The sequence below is a fragment of the Schistocerca nitens genome, chromosome 10, assembly GCF_023898315.1.
Source record: "Schistocerca nitens isolate TAMUIC-IGC-003100 chromosome 10, iqSchNite1.1, whole genome shotgun sequence".
NCBI lineage: Eukaryota > Metazoa > Arthropoda > Insecta > Orthoptera > Acrididae > Schistocerca > Schistocerca nitens.
The window spans coordinates 153,701,670-153,718,429 of record NC_064623.1 but is presented as its reverse complement, the minus strand read 5'-3'; the positions used below and the strand labels follow the sequence as shown (position 1 = coordinate 153,718,429).

Here is a 16,760-nt window from a genome sequence, read left to right as displayed (position 1 = left end):
GGAGATGCTGAGTCGCAGATAGGCACAACAAAAACACTGTCACAAATAAGCTATCGGCCAACAAGGCCTTTGTCAAACATAGGTGGGGGGGGGGGGGTGGAAACAAAAACAAACACACACAGGATCGTTTGTGTGGGTCGTGTTTGCGAGTGTGGGTCGTCTGTGTTTGACAAAGGCATTGTTGGCTGAAAGCTTATTTGTGACAGTCTGTTTGTTGTGCCTATTTGCAACTTAGCATCTCTGTTATATGGTGAGTGGCAACTTTCTGTTCCATAATATTGTTACATTCCATCCTGAATATGTAGCAGATTTTGAGATCAGATAATATGAAGAGACTTCACTGCTACAGCATGAGTGACTGCCGCGGCCGCGCGCGTGGTCTAGAGATCCTACCACGCGCGGCCGGGATTCGCCACAGCAAGTTCAAATTGCTTAAAAATATTGAACATGGAGGTACGCTGCTGTAACCATTGGCCATAGAGTGAGAACAGTTCATTTTCTTTCATTTGAGACCATTTTCATAAAATTCAGATAAGTAAATAATAACTTATAATGCAAATACTGGATGACTGTACTTGGGACACACACGCGTCCGGGATTCGCATCAAAAAAAAAAAAAATTCAAAAAAATTTCAAACAACTTTTAAACAATTGGGAGAGTGATATTAAGCATGGGGTTGCAGGGGTTTTTACCCCTGGGGAGGTGGGTGGGAGTTACAGCAGATTTTGTGATCAGATAATATGAAGAGACTTCACTGCTACAGCATGAGTGACTGCCGCGGCCGCGCGCGTGGTCTAGAGATCCTACCACGCGCGGCCGGGATTCGCCACAGCAAGTTCAAATTGCTTAAAAATATTGAACATGGAGGTACGCTGCTGTAACCATTGGCCATAGAGTGAGAACAGTTCATTTTCTTTCATTTGAGACCATTTTCATAAAATTCAGATAAGTAAATAATAACTTATAATGCAAATACTGGATGACTGTACTTGGGACACACACGCGTCATATTAACTTCCTGGAAGTTTCATATCAGCGCACACTCCGCTGCAGAGTGAAAATCTCATTCTGGAAACATCCCCCAGGCTGTGGCTAAGCCATGTCTCCGCAATATCCTTTCTTTCAGGAGTGCTAGTTCTGCATGGTTCGCAGGAGAACTTCTGTAAAGTTTGGAAGGTAGGAGACGAGGTACTGGCAGAAGTAAAGCTGTGGGTACCGGGCGTGAGTCGTGCTTCGGTAGCTCAGTTGGTAGAGCACTTGCCCGCGAAAGGCAAAGGTCCCGAGTTCGAGTCTCGGTCGGGCACACAGTTTTAATCTGCCAGGAAGTTTCATATCAGCGCACACTCCGCTGCAGAGTGAAAATCTCATTCTGAAGTCAAAGAAACCTTGCACTCAGCAGCACGGAAATATCCAGATCATGCAATATTTGTTGAGGCAACTGGGACATCTATGGATTCATTGCAGGTGTGATGGACAGATAGCTTTTGAAGTACTTTTGAACACAGTTTTCTGAACACTGTCTTGGCCAGCTACTTCGGCGGCAATGGAAATATTTTAGACCTTATAGCTACATTCGGGCTTGACCTTATCAACAGTGTCAGTATAGAGACAGGGGTTAGTGATCATGATGTCATCAAAGCAATGAGGGTTATTAAAGTAATAAATCCATCAAGAGGGCTGTGAGAGTAATTATGCTAGAAAAAGCAGGAAGCGGATGTTAGCAGCCCGCTTAGACAATGAATGGACATCATTTTGTCCAAATGTGGTGGACATAGAATAATTATGGGTAGAGTTCAAACTGACTGTAAATTGTGCCATGGGTAAGTATCTGCTGAGAAAATGGATTAAGGACAGAAAAGAACCACCATGGTTTGATAATAAAATTTGGTAAACGCTGAGGAAGCGGAGATTGTTGCACCCTCGTTCAAACATTAATTCACAACTACTGACAGGCAAAAGTTAGAAGTTTGTGCATTTGTAAGAAGATCTATGTGCGAGTCATAAAATTTCTGCCTTCAGACGTTAGTGAAAGATCGGTTGGTGTGTCAGTAGAAGACAGCAAAAGGAAAGCGCAAGCTTTAAATTTCACTTTTAAAGAAAGCACTTACGCAGGAGAATCGTATAAGCATACTGTAGTTTGACTGTTGCACGGACTCCCATATGGAGAACATACTAACAGGTATCCCTGGAGTAGAGAAGCAACTGAGAGTTTAAAACAAGTCGCCAGGTCGAGGTGGAATCCCAATTTGGTCTTACACAGAGTATGCTACAACATTGGCCCCTTATTTAACCAGCATTTGTCACGAATTTCTCACCCAGCGCAAAGTCTCAAAGAGCCTAGATAAAACACAGATGACTCCAAAGTATAAGAAGGGTAAAAGAACAAACCCACAGAAATACACCAATAACCTTAACATCAGTTTGCTCCAGTAATCTGGAATGTATTCTCAGTTCAAATATAATAATTTTCCTTGAGACAGAAAAGCTTCTGCCTACAACGCAGTACAGAATTAGAACTCAATTTTTCAGTTTACAGCTGATACGAATTGAGTTAGCAATGTAGGAAAAGGTAGATTGCTATTTACTGTACAGATGACAGGTTAAATTGCAGATGAGCACAGTTGAGGCACTCAGACAGTTAGCGTTTTGCCACAGCCTTCATCAGAAGAAGAAAGAGAAACATACATCATTAATTCACACAAGGAAGCACATCTCATGCACACATGACCCCCAACTCTGGCAGCTCAGACCAGAATGCGACTCGCTTGGAATGGAAGTAGCAGTCTGAGGGGCGGAAAGAGGATAGCAGTGTATTCGTGGGGGCTGGGAGTGCTGTCTGGCAGAGCGTGCAGGGACTAGAATGCTGACAGGCGCAACGTTATGGGACAGGAAGGTGGGAAAAAAGGAATGAGAAAGGAGAAGAGCAGGGAAAGATGGGTGGGTGCATTGGAAGTGTGTGGCAAATGAAGTGGGTGGAAGACTCACACCCTCTTTGTTTGCCACCCTCTGCCAATGCACCCGCCCATTTTTTCTCCTCTTCTCCTTATTCTCTCCATTGGGCTTGCTTTGTTTATGACAGTTCGCCAAACTAGCTAATATACTGTGTTAATTATAATATGTTGTGGCAGGCTATCTTCCTATCGTGTGTGCCATTGAAATTAATATTCTTGCTTATAATACAGTTAGCATTCCTTTTTAAAATCAGTAACATTAGTTCCTTGAGTGTGATGTGCTCTGTTAGTATAGTATCTATGGAATGCCCAGCATGCTATGTTTTGTTCAGATTTTATGGCAGTAACATACAGAGTTTCTGCATTCTGTTGTCTGCTGTGATGTTCAAAATGAGATTTGGAAGAGACAAAACTAGAACAGAGTTTCATTAGAATTTGTTTCCCTCATTTTACAAAGTCTGCTAATTGACCAGCTGTTGCTGCTGGGCCATCCTGAGAGTATTAGTGTTCATTATACTCTTTACTGAGGAGCAGGTTGAAAAGTTTTTTATTGTTGTTTAATTACCGTTTAACTGGTGATCATGACGACTTGGAGGAAGTGCTCATACAGGTGAACAGGTGTGCCAAACACATTTCCAAGTGGGAAGACTATGCCAGTGACAAAATGCAAGTGTGTCATACTGATTCTTTACTTCAAAGCATTGTAAGCCAAATTACCAGATGTACAGGACAAAATTCCTGATGCTGGCATTTACAATATTAATATAATATAATAGAAAAGGGGGATCTGCAGCTTTTTAAAGACGGAAGGTAATAACAATTTGATTGAAGATAAGAGAGATGTGATGTCAAAGCTAGTAGCAATTGTGGTATACAACATGGTAGACAGTTGATGAGGTTGATCAGCTCCTTGCAAAAAACTTTGGCAATTGAAAAGAGGGGGAAAATAGTATTTTTCACTTTATAGAACTTGTTTTATGAAATGTGTTTGTCCTTTTCCAAAATGCAATTTGAAACATTGAAAAGATAGTGCGCCTTAAAAAACAGGAGGTCGTCCATCTTCAGGTACCAGTCCCAAGTTCTTGGTTGAGTGAAGTTTCCCACCACTTACTCCACCTACTGCGAAGAAACAAAATCCAATAACAAATTTCACATTATACAGCTTTGTGCAAGACACACAGGCAGGCAGGCTGAAGGCAGAAATACAATGACATTGTTGTTTTGAATACTGTACTGTAAGCCTTTGTGTTGCTCCTTGCTTTCATGAATATTTTGTGGTTACAAACACATAAGTTGCATCAGAATGAATGTTCACTCTGTAACAGAATGTGTGACGATTTGAAACTATTAAACATTAAAGCTATGTGCCACACTGGGACTCTTTAACACGGTACCTCTCGTTCACGTGGAGGAGAGGGATACTGCTGAAGTAAAGCTTTGAGGGCAGGTCGTGATGCATGATTGGTTGGTAGTTCACATGCCCACAAAAGGCGAACATTCCGGATTTGAGTCCCACTCCAGCAGACAGTTATAATCCACCAGGAAGTTTCATTTAGGTTAGTGTCAGATCTGTCCTTTAACTTCCAGTTTATGGTGGAACTGTGAAAAAGAGACACTTTTCTCAAACTTTCATCAGTTTTTTTTATACACAAATATACTCATAATTTTTTATTGCAGGGACCTCAAAAAATTCTTAACTTATTGTTATGGCCTTTATTTTGTATCTTTGCATTATCAAATAAAATTTGTTTTACTGAATAATATTTTTTATTCTTAAGGGAAATACCAGATTTTGGAATGTATTCTGTGAAAAAGCCTTTATTTTAAAGGGTTAAGCAACTGTTTCTATTCCACAAATGCCATTGCATCATATTACAAGAACTTTTTATCTCCTGTTACCTACCAGTCAGCAAATATTGGCAATGCATGTCCCACACTTTTTTGTGAGGTATTCGTAAAGTTGAGAGTACCTCAGTAAATTAAATTTTCACACACAGTTAGATATATATTATAGCAAATAAATTTCCATTATCGTCAGATTTACCATGTGGTATTATAAAAGAATCATAAAAAGGCCAGTTAAGTGGAAGTAGCACTATGTGGCGAAGGCACAAAGTAGCACTATGTGGCGGCCGTGACGTCACGGCCAAGGGCCGGTGAGTGGCTGGGGGTCGTTGGCAAGTAATCAGTTTATCCTCATTTGTATTACAAATGAAGTTGCAAGTAGGTATATAAGGGGCAGCGTTGGAGTGAACAACGATTGCAGTCAGTACCTGATGAACAAATGCTATAGTCATTTGGCTGAACAGTGAAACATTTACTTGCAAACAGTGGCGTCTAGAATACAAAGGTATTTATTATATTATTTTAATTAGTGCGCTTTATCTCAGAGCGATACAATGAGTTTCCAACGAAAGTAATAACAGTCTTTCGTTATTGAGCGATGAATCGTTTCCTCCGAGACAGAACATTAATAACCAAGCTGTACGTCGCTTAATTTTTAAAAGTGATAGTGATGGCGACGAAGAACTATCTCAAATTCGTAGTAGAGAATCAGATGACCAATTTAATCGTCGTTGTGCAGACTGGGCCGCATGTATTGACGAAAAAGTACCTGTATCTACAAGAGACTTGCAGTGGACAAACAATAGTATTAAAATGTTTGGGATGGCCAAGCTGTTTATATGACAACGCTGTAATGAAATCTGTATCAAATGCAACTTATAAATTATTTATTAGAAACGAAGAATTTGAAAGACATTTTAATTGGAGTGCTATCGCTTTTATAAGATATGATCATTTTATGTGAATTTGTTCATTAAAAGATAAACGTGGACATGATTTGATACAATGCGTAAATTACAATATAGGATTAAAATTGTGAATGTAAATTATAAATTAATATCACTTAATCAACCACGCAATTACTGTCTTAGACATTATGACCATATGCGTAAACCTGTTCTATACAATGTATTGCGTACAAATTGTTATTTAAATGTTATTATTAACACTCAAGATGAAGGAAAATTACGAATACTGACTAATAACCATTTTGTGAGTCGACCTAGTAATGTATTATATATAACTGAACAACCGACTCAGGATCATTATAGGTTTACTACTCAAGAAGTACTTTGTACATCAAAAGCTCGTTATTTTGAAACTATATTACAAATGAGTGATATTTTATTTTGTAGAATATGTTTAACTGCTGCATTTGCAGAACGCATTGAAAGTATTTTCACTAAAGATTTAATACCTTCTGTAAATCAAGGAACACAATGTGATTTATAAAATACTGTAAATGTAATTTTATTATTATTATTAATTTTTTTTTTTTTTTTTTTTTTTTTTTTTTTTTTTTGCCAGATCTATTATTACTACTGGAGAAGTACAATTTAAATACTTTACTCCAACTCAAAAAGACACAAATTTATTTTTTAATATGTCTAAAAAGGACATTTCATCAGAATCTTCTGACTATTCAGATGAAGATGATACAAGACCAACAAAACCAGCAAAAGATATAGACACAGGACGTAAGAGAGAAACTTCTGATACAGAAGAACAAAAAGAGGTAACTCCCCTTAAGAAAACACAAATAACAACTTTAACAAGTGACAATGACGATACTGACGGACTAACAATAGACGTAATTGAAATTGTAAGTCTATTAGTTAAAATTATTAATTTATTTGACAATCCTCAAGAATGTCTAAATTCATTTTATGGTTACGTTCTCACTTTGAAACAAAAATATCAAATTGAACGTTTACAAACTTTACAGAAAATTGAAGGGGGAATGGGAAAAATCACCTCAGACAACATCATTAATTACTTGTGTATCCAGAGAATTGTATTGGACGCACACTGTGTTCATCCAAAGCCAATACAAATTGCGTTAGATTCTTTAGCAAACAAAATCAAAGAAACAGATTTCTCTTCATCCATTACTGTAACAGACGAAATGGATGGTGCAGATGTTACTTCAGAACATACTTCACTAATTGAGTTGGGAAGTCAGAATATACAACAGTTTTTAACACATCCAACGAACAAGGCCGAAGAAATTTATTGCAGTATTTCAGTTCAAAAAAACAATGTTATTACATCCTCTTCATGGATCGAGGACGAACAACCGTTTTATATGATTGCTCAATTTTATTCAACTCAAACAATAAAGCATATCAACACGTCTCAATGGTGGAGACACAAAAAGAGGGAAATGAAATTATATGTAAATCCAGATTCAAGTCATTTTCCCTTGAATCAAGCTGTAAGGAATCTAATAGTAACATCGCAACAACAGCTTGACAGACTTACGAAAAGTGAACATCAAATCGCAAAAAATAAATTTCCTCTGAGGAACTCGTATGTGTAGTATAAATAATTTGACTGTACCAATCAATAAAGTAATAGAAACTTCTATATGGAGATCCAATACAACACTTTGTACACTCAGTGATGGAGTGTTATCAAATGTCATTAAGCATATTCAAATTGAAACAAGTCATTCAAGTGTACTTCAACTTTATGAATATATATGTAATGCTGATTGTGTTTATTTTGAATCTTATGTTCCTAATTTCAATGATTTGTATTGTGATGAAAATATGAGTGGAAAAATTGCAAAAGATCTTTTACGATACCAATTTCTTAATATTTCATGTACTATGCTCAATCAGCAAGTGCAAGAGTGGTTAAACAATACATTATTCGCTACACACAGTAGATAACGATTTTTTTTTTTCTTTTCCTTGTGTAACTACAGTGTTATTGGTGGGATGCAAGATTGTGATATAGTGAAGAGAGTATGTGGCAGTTGTTCCTCGTGCAGGGCATTTAGTATCTGCAGGATTTCAAACTGCCATATAATAACTACGGATTGCTTCACCCAGAATTGTTGTCATAACACTGTTTGGCTTTGCGGATCCGTACAGTTGTAATTTATGAAATGGCATCTCATTGCTCCCACATTTGCTACCATAAATTATGTTGTTTAACAGATACGAAACTCTTTTGTTTGATTACTCACACAATAACTCTGCTAAAAGTAAGCAATGTAGTTGTACCAGCCATTACACAGTAGTTGAGTGATTGAATTGATCTGTTGTAGTGAGATTAGAAACACGTGAAGTTGTTTCCTGAAAAGTGATCAGTTGTTGTCAGCATTATAACACCAGCTGTTTGATCAGAATGAAAGAATTGTAGCAGAGCAGACTGTTCAATGGAAGATATTTCTTAGTGTAATTAATATTTCATGTAGTTTCCTCATTCAGCAAGTGCAAAAGTGGTTAAACAATACATTATTCACTACACACAGAAAATAACGATTTTTTTTTTCTTTTCCTTGTGTAACTATAATGCCATTGGTGGGATGCAAGATTGTGATATAGTGAAGAGAGTATGTGGCAGTTGTTCCTCGTGCAGGGCAATTAGTATCTTCAGGATTTCAAACTGCCATATAATAACTACGGATTGCTTCACCCAGAATTGTTGTCATAACACTGTTTGGCTTTGCGGATCCGTACAGTTATAATTTATGAAATGGCATCTCATTGCTCCCACATTTGCTACCATAAATTATTTTGTTTAACAGATACGAAAATCTTTTGTTTGATTACTCACACAATACCTCTGCTAAAAGTAAGCAATGTAGTTGTACCAGCCATTACACAGTAGTTGAGTGATTGAATTGATCTCTTGTAGTGAGATTAGAAACACATGAAGTTGTTTCCTGAAAAGTGATCAGTTGTTGATGTCAGCATTATAACACCAGCTGTTTGATCAGAATGAAAGAATTGTAGCAGAGCAGACTGTTCAATGGAAGATATTTCTTAGTGTAATTAATATTTCATGTAGTTTCCTCATTCAGCAAGTGCAAAAGTGGTTAAACAATACATTATTCACTACACACAGAAAATAACGATTTTTTTTTTCTTTTCCTTGTGTAACTATAATGCCATTGGTGGGATGCAAGATTGTGATATAGTGAAGAGAGTATGTGGCAGTTGTTCCTCGTGCAGGGCAATTAGTATCTTCAGGATTTCAAACTGCCATATAATAACTACGGATTGCTTCACCCAGAATTGTTGTCATAACACTGTTTGGCTTTGCGGATCCGTACAGTTATAATTTATGAAATGGCATCTCATTGCTCCCACATTTGCTACCATAAATTATTTTGTTTAACAGATACGAAAATCTTTTGTTTGATTACTCACACAATACCTCTGCTAAAAGTAAGCAATGTAGTTGTACCAGCCATTACACAGTAGTTGAGTGATTGAATTGATCTCTTGTAGTGAGATTAGAAACACATGAAGTTGTTTCCTGAAAAGTGATCAGTTGTTGATGTCAGCATTATAACACCAGCTGTTTGATCAGAATGAAAGAATTGTAGCAGAGCAGACTGTTCAATGGAAGATATTTCTTAGTGTAATTAATATTTCATGTAGTTTGCTCAATCAGCAAGTGCAAAAGTGGTTAAACAATACATTATTCACTACACGCAGAAGATAACGATTTTTTTTCTTTTCCTTGTGTAACTACAATGCCATTGGTGGGATGCATGATTGTGATATGGTGAAGAGAGTATGTGGCAGTTGTTCCTCGTGCAGGGCATTTAGTATCTGTAGGATTTCAAACTGCCATATAATAACTATGGATTGCTTCACCCAGAATTGTTGTCATAACACTGTTTGGCTTTGCGGATCTGTACAGTTGTAATTTATGAAATGGCATCTCATTGCTCCCACATTTGCTACCATAAATTATTTTGTTTAACAGATACGAAAATCTTTTGTTTGATTACTGACACAATAACTCTGCTAAAAATAAGCAATGTAGTTGTACCAGCCTTTACACAGTAGTTCAGTGATTGAATTGATCTCTTGTAGTGAGATTAGAAACACCTTGTTGTTGCTGTTGTCTTCAGTCCTGAGACTGGTTAGATGCAGCTCTCCATGCTACTCTATCCTGTGCAAGCTTCATCTCCCAGTACTTACTGCAACCTACATCTGAATCTGCTTAGTGTATTCATCTCTTGGTCTCCCTCTACGATTTTTACCCTCCACGCTGCCCTCCAGTGCTAAATTTGTGACCCCTTGATGCCTCAGAACATGACCTACCAACCGGTCCCTTCTTCTTGTCAAGTTGTGCCACAAACTCCTCTTCTCCCCAATTCTATTCAATATCTCCTCATTAGTTATGTGATCTAACCATCTAATCTTCAGCATTCTTCTGTAGCACCACATTTTGAAAGCTTCCATTCTCTTCTTTTCCAAACTATTTATCGTCCATGTTTCACTTCCATACATGGCTACACTCCATATAAATACTTTCAGAAGAAACACCTTAATAACTTAAATTTTCACACACAATTATGAATATGTTGTATGACTTAAAATAAGTTCTGACACAGGATTGTGTGAAGTTGTTTCCTGAAAAGTGATCAGTTGTTGATGTCAGCATTATAACACCAGCTGTTTGATCAGAATGAAAGAATTATAACAGAGCAGACTGTTCAATGGAAGATATTTTTAGTGTAATTAATATTTCATGTAGTATGCTCAATCAGCAAGTGCAAAAGTGGTTAAACAATACATGATTTGGTACACACAGTTGATAACGATTTTTTTTCTTTTCCATGTGTAACTACAATGCCATTGGTGGGATGCAAGATTGTGGTATAGTGAAGAGACTATATGGCAGTTGTTCCTCGTGCAGGGCATTTAGTATCTGCAGGATTTCAAACTGCCATATAATAACTACGGATTGCTTCACCCAGAATTGTTGTCATAACACTGTTTGGCTTTGCGGATCCGTACAGTTATAATTTATTAAATGGCATCTCATTGATTTCACATTTGCTGCCATAAATTATTTAGTTTAACAGATACGAAAATCTTTTGTTTGATTACTCACACAATAACTCTGCTAAAAGTAAGCAATGTAGTTGTACCAGCCATTACACAGTAGTTGAGTGATTGAATTGATCTCTTGTAGTGAGATTAGAAACACCTCAATAACTTAAATTTTCACACACAATTATAAATATGTTGTATGATTTAAAATAAGTTCTGACACAGTATTGTGTGAAGTTTTTTCTGAAAAGTGATCAGTTGTTGATGTCGGCATTGTAACACCAGCTGTTTCATCAGAATGAAAGAATTGTAACAGAGCAGACTGTTCAATGGAAGATATTTCTTAGTGTAATTAATATTTCATGTAGTTTCCTCATTCAGCAAGTGCAAAAGTGGTTAAACAATACATGATTTGGTACACAGAGTAGATAACGATTTTTTTTCTTTCCCTTGTGTAACTACAATGCCATTGGTGGGATGCAAGATTGTGATATAGTGAAGAGAGTATATGGCAGTTGTTCCTCGTGCAGTGCATTTAGTATCTTCAGGATTTCAAACTGCCATATAATAACTATGGATTGCTTCACCCAGAATTGTTGTCATAACACTGTTCGGCTTTGCGGATCCGTACAGTTGTAATTTATGAAATGGCATCTTATTGCTCATACATTTGCTACCATAAATTATTTTGTTTAACAGTTACTCACACAATAATTCTGCTAAAAGTAAACAATGTAGTTTTAACAGCCATTACACAGTAGTTCAATGAATGAATCAATCTTTTGTAGTGAGATTAGAAGCAATAGTTAATTTAAAACCTACTTAGTATTTGAGAAGATATCGTCATATTCTTCTTCTTTGTTGAGGTTAACTGTAATCTTTGCCGCCGCCCCCCCCCCCCCTGCTTTTTAAGAAAAAGTTATTTTCGAGTACCTCTGATACATATTCTGCAAGAAGCCATTATTAACACCAAAGAATGTATTGAAGTAGTTAAGGCATTGGCTTCTGTGTTGAAGGAACGATTTTGCTTGGCAAACCCGATAAGTGTTCTGTCATATAGCTAATACGCCAGTTTCCTTTAAGGTTATGGTTATTATCCTCTCTTCACTTTAGAGTTATCCAGTAGGCCCAGGAGATCGCCAGTTATGAGTGCACCATTTTGCATACGGTATGGAGGGAAAAATGAAATGGGTCAAGCAGGGTCAGTGCAGTTCTTCACAACACACAAGGTTGTTCTTTGTAACACCTTTGCATGTTGTGTTCACACTTATGTCGTTAGATGGAGAGTGTAGACAATAAATATTGTTGCAGTTACTCATAAAATATTGAAATCGCTAAACTGGTTTTGTTCTAGCAGTCATTTTCCATTGCTTACAAATAATTATTTACCTAAAGCTGAGTAAAATTTGTTGAGGCACCATTCGTGTTAGGCTGCTGCTGGTAGGGGGAACTCATGTCACCAGTGCAAATGGAATAGTTGATAGTATTGAAAGGAATAGTAGATAGTGTCGCATGAATGGGGTGTTGATCAGACCACGTGCTTGCTCTCTGTATTAAGTTTGAATGTGGAGTGGCCAAGACATATGAGAGTGAAGTGTAGAAGTTGCACAGTAAACTGCTGGGCCAAAAGTTAAACAGCATTGTGCACATGCATGTGGAGATATGTGATACCAGGTACTTTTTAATATCAAACACACAGGGCTGAGGTAGATTTTTTAATGTAGTGATGTGAAGATGTAACAGCACAGTACAATAGTGTAACATTTAAATATTGAATTTTGTTGCAAATTCCAATAAACAGCAAAGGAAATGAATACAGTGTTGTTGTGAGGCTCTTGAGCAAATTCCACAAATAGATGATGTGCTTACAAGTTTTAGTAAGAAATTAATAATGGAAAGGAGACTTGTCAATGTGGGTCAACAATCAACAAGCCTAATGACAAATGACATCAGTGAATGCAGCACATACTTTAACAGAATTGATGACTCCCTAAGAATGTTACTAAATAAATTTGAAATTAGCTAGGCTAGTGTGTGTCACAAATATATGAGTAAGTTGAAGCTCTGTTATTATTTTGTCCTGTGTGTGAGGCTTGTTTGATTGTTGAAAGCAAATGGGTTTCCACCACTGGTGTGTTGTGCCTATTGTAGCTACACCAGAGCCCTGTTGGCCATCATATTTTGTTTCCTGTAGGACATTCACAGCTACAATAGGATCTTGCGACACACATCGTCTGCATTGTACTCCACCGCTTCAGTCAATCCCCTGCCTCATGCTGTTGCGTGCCTCCCATGACGTGGACCAGAGGTCGGACTTGAGAGAGACTGTGGTGTTTAAACTTGAATAATGTGGAGAAGCCAACATGAATGTAAACATTTTGAGTTTTCATCGATGTGTAACAGAAATCTATCATTCCTGCAAAACATAGTCACAAGTAAGGAGGAGATCTGGGTAGAAATGTGTGGCTTTCTGTCACATCTCCTACATGCTTTGTTGTATGATATGGTTCATCAGACTAGTTAGATGTTGTACCATGTTAATTACAACATGTTGCAGCTTGCCGTTCAGTTAGCACCCCTTTTTAAAATCAACATTAGCTTCTTGAGCATGATATGCTGTATCTGAATCTATTGAGTACATAGCTAGTTATGTGTTGCTGAAATGTTGACGCAGTATTGCAGAGTTCTACATTCTTTTGGCTGTTATGATTGTTTATAAGCAGATATCAAAAAATTCAGAGCTAGAACATAATTTTATCTTCTTTATTCCTTTCATTTAACAAAATCTGCTTATCAACCAGTTTACATAAAATCATGAGTTATCCCATATTTTCAAATTTAATGAGAAATTAATATGCTGAGTATATTCTTGCAACACACCGATAATGCTTAAAAATTTGAAACCCATGTATTAGAGTTTTTTGCCAATAGTTGAGTGTCGAACTGGGAGAGGGCATTGAATTAAATACCTTGGTCTCTGCCACCAACATTTTGTTACCTGTAGAGGTTTCCCTGAGTGTGTCTGTGTTCTTTATACTCTACAATAAGGAACAAGTTGCTTTCTCCCCCTCAGGGGATTATGTTTTGTGCCTACGTCTGGAGACGGACGCTCGAAAATGTAACACATTCTTTGCTTTCTCTGCTTGTAAGTCTTCGTCCTTCCTTTGTCCTTCTCTTCTCTTTACCCTTTCTCCGCTGCGGCATTTGAGACCTCTCTTCTTTCCTTTCCCTTTCTCTTTTTTCCTCCCTGTGCGTGTCTGAAGGCCGACCCACGCATTTCCATGCGTACCCGGTGACGGGTAACGCATAATTCCCCACCCCGGGTAGACAGGTAGGACACGTACGTACCCCCTGGTAACGGCCAGGCCCAGGGAGGGGTGATTACCCGAGCTGATACCTTCTGAAAGTGCCGATTGGTCCCTCCGTCCATTTCTTGGGAGGTGTGACCTGAGGTGTGAACAATCACCTAAGGTGGGAGTGCCCTCAGAGAGGGTCCCCCCCCCCCCCCCCCCCCCAAGGGAGGAGCGCGCGCCATCGGAGACGCCGGTAATCATGGGGGATACTTCCACAATGGTTTCCTTGTCATCTACTGTGTCTGCTCACAAGCGTAAGTTCAATGAGTCTCAGTCACAGACAGTTCTTCCATCGTTGCCGCAGTTCCTTGTTGTTTCTTGGTCTGACGAAGGTCATTACTTCTCCATGGTCAACCCTTTCATTGTTCAGAAAGGTGTCGAAGCAATTGCAGGTCCTGTAAAGTCTTGTTCCAGATTACGAAATGGCACCTTGTTGTTAGAAACAGTCAGTGCCCTCCAGGCCCAAACATTGCTGCGTACTTCCCTGTCAGGGTGGAAGCACACCGCACTTTAAATTCCTCACGTGGGGTCGTTTATACACGCTCCCTCGACGGATTGTCCGACGAGGAAATTCAACACTACCTGTCTGACCAGAGCGTAACAGCTGTTCATAGTCATGAAAAGGGTTGACACGAACATCGTTCCAACCCGTACTGTCTTCTTGACATTTGACAGAGTTCAACTCCCATCGAACATCAAAGCGGACTATGAGATAATTTCCGCTCACCCTTACATCCCAAACCCTACGCGTTGCTATCGGTGTCAGCGGTTCAATCATACCAGCCAGTCTTTTTCCAATCCAGCCAAATGTGTTACATGTGGCAAGGATGCCCATGAGGGTGTTTGTCCACCTCCATCCCCTCGTTGCATCAACTGTATGGGTGACCACGCTGCTTCCTCTCGAGATTGCCCCATTTTTAAAGACGAAAAGCTCATTCAGGAAATCAGAGTGAAGGAAAATGTATCGACCTTTGCTGCTCGAAAATTATTCGCCAGTCGAAAGCCCACTGTGCCTCAGACAGGTAAATACAGCACTGTCCTTGCCTCTCCTCGGCCAACAAAGGAGGCGGCCACGCAGACTTGTGATCTCACCTTTAGTGCCACAGTCGTCAGATCGGCCAGCGCTAAGATCGCCCATTCAACCTCTCCACTTTCGCCTGCTCACTCTAAGGCTCACCCTTCATCTGGTTCTGCTAAATCTCGAGCCCAAAAGTCAGACACCCGGACTTCCAAAAAAGAGCCTACACGTGAAGATTTTTTACGTACCCCAAATTCACACCCATCAGTTCCTCCTTCATCTAAACATCCTGTTTCCAAGAAGGCTAATAAGAAACCCAGTTCCTCTCCTTCTCCGCCACGGCGTGTCTCATCTACAGCACCACCTGGCGGTAGCCGCCCTCGGCCGTCTTCTGTGTCGCCGAGGCGCACTGCTGGCGGTCGATCGCTGGTGTCTGGAGCTGCTCGTGAACAATCTATGGATCAGGATCTTCTGCCTTTGGCTGACTGCCGTTCCATGCTGTCGGTCGCAAGCTCTGAGCAGTCGTTGAGTTGAGGGCAACCTTGGTCACATTCTTCAATTTTCTGTCCACCCTATGTCCATTATACATTGGAATATACGCAGCATTCGAGCCAATCGGGATGAATTGTCGATCCTCTTAAGATCCTACTCGCCGGTCATCTTCTGTCTTCAGGAAACAAAGCTGCATCCCCACGACTGCTTTGTTTTCCCCCATTTTCAGTCAGTCCGATTTGATCTCCTCTCTGTTGAAGGCACTCCAGCACATGGAGGACTCATGATTCTTCTCCATGATACTCTCCATTATCACCCAATCCCCTTAAACACTTCCTTCCAAGCTGTCCCTGTCCGTCTTTCCCTTTCTGGATACACCTTCTCTCTTTGTACTGTATGCATTCCATCGTCCACACCTTCATCTTCGGTCAGCTTCCACCCCCCTATTTGCTGGTTGGGGACTTCAATGCCCACCACCCGCTTTGTGGATCTCCACATCCTTGTCCGCGTGGCTCACTATTGATAGACGTCTTCTACCAAGCGGATCTTGTTTGCCTCAACACTGGGGACCCTACATTTTTGTCTGCCTCCACGACAAATTTCTTTCATTTGGACCTTTCGGTCGGTACTGTTCCGCTAACTCGGCGCTTTGAATGGTTCGCCCTTGCTGATACACACTCGAGTGACCACTTTCCATGTGTCCTTCGGTTGCAGCGCCACCTGCCATATATGCGCCCGCGACACTGGAAGTTTGCCCAAGCCGATTGGACACTTTTTTCGTCTCTAGCGACATTCAATGACCGTCACTTTCCTAGCGTTGACGATGAGGTCACTCATATTACAGACGTTATTCTTTCAGCTGCGGAACGTTCAATACCTCGCACCTCCGAATTGCCCCGGCGCCCCCCAGTTCCTTGGTGGAACGAGGCATGCCGTGACGCAATACGTGAGCGGCAGTGTGCTCTTCGCTTTTTCAGACACCATCCTACATTGGCCAACTGTATCCGCTATAAGCATTTCCGTGCGCGATGCCGTCACATCATCCGCGATAGCAAGAAGGCAAGCTGGGACTTCTTT

The 16,760-nt window shown here is 39.6% G+C and overlaps 1 protein-coding gene and 2 non-coding genes across 3 annotated transcripts in view; all 3 read left to right on the top strand.

The window, feature by feature from the left end:
• LOC126210325 (uncharacterized) overlaps nucleotides 1–16,760 on the top strand; it is a 134,546-nt gene that overhangs the window by 6,291 nt on the left and 111,495 nt on the right. The gene's annotated exons all lie outside the window — the stretch shown is intronic.
• Nucleotides 8,365–8,490, top strand: LOC126210896 (small nucleolar RNA SNORA79). Its single transcript, XR_007540848.1, has one exon. It is a non-coding gene; the product is annotated as a small nucleolar RNA SNORA79 (small nucleolar RNA).
• On the top strand, nucleotides 8,961–9,086 carry LOC126210895 (small nucleolar RNA SNORA79). The gene has a single exon (XR_007540847.1). It is a non-coding gene; the product is annotated as a small nucleolar RNA SNORA79 (small nucleolar RNA).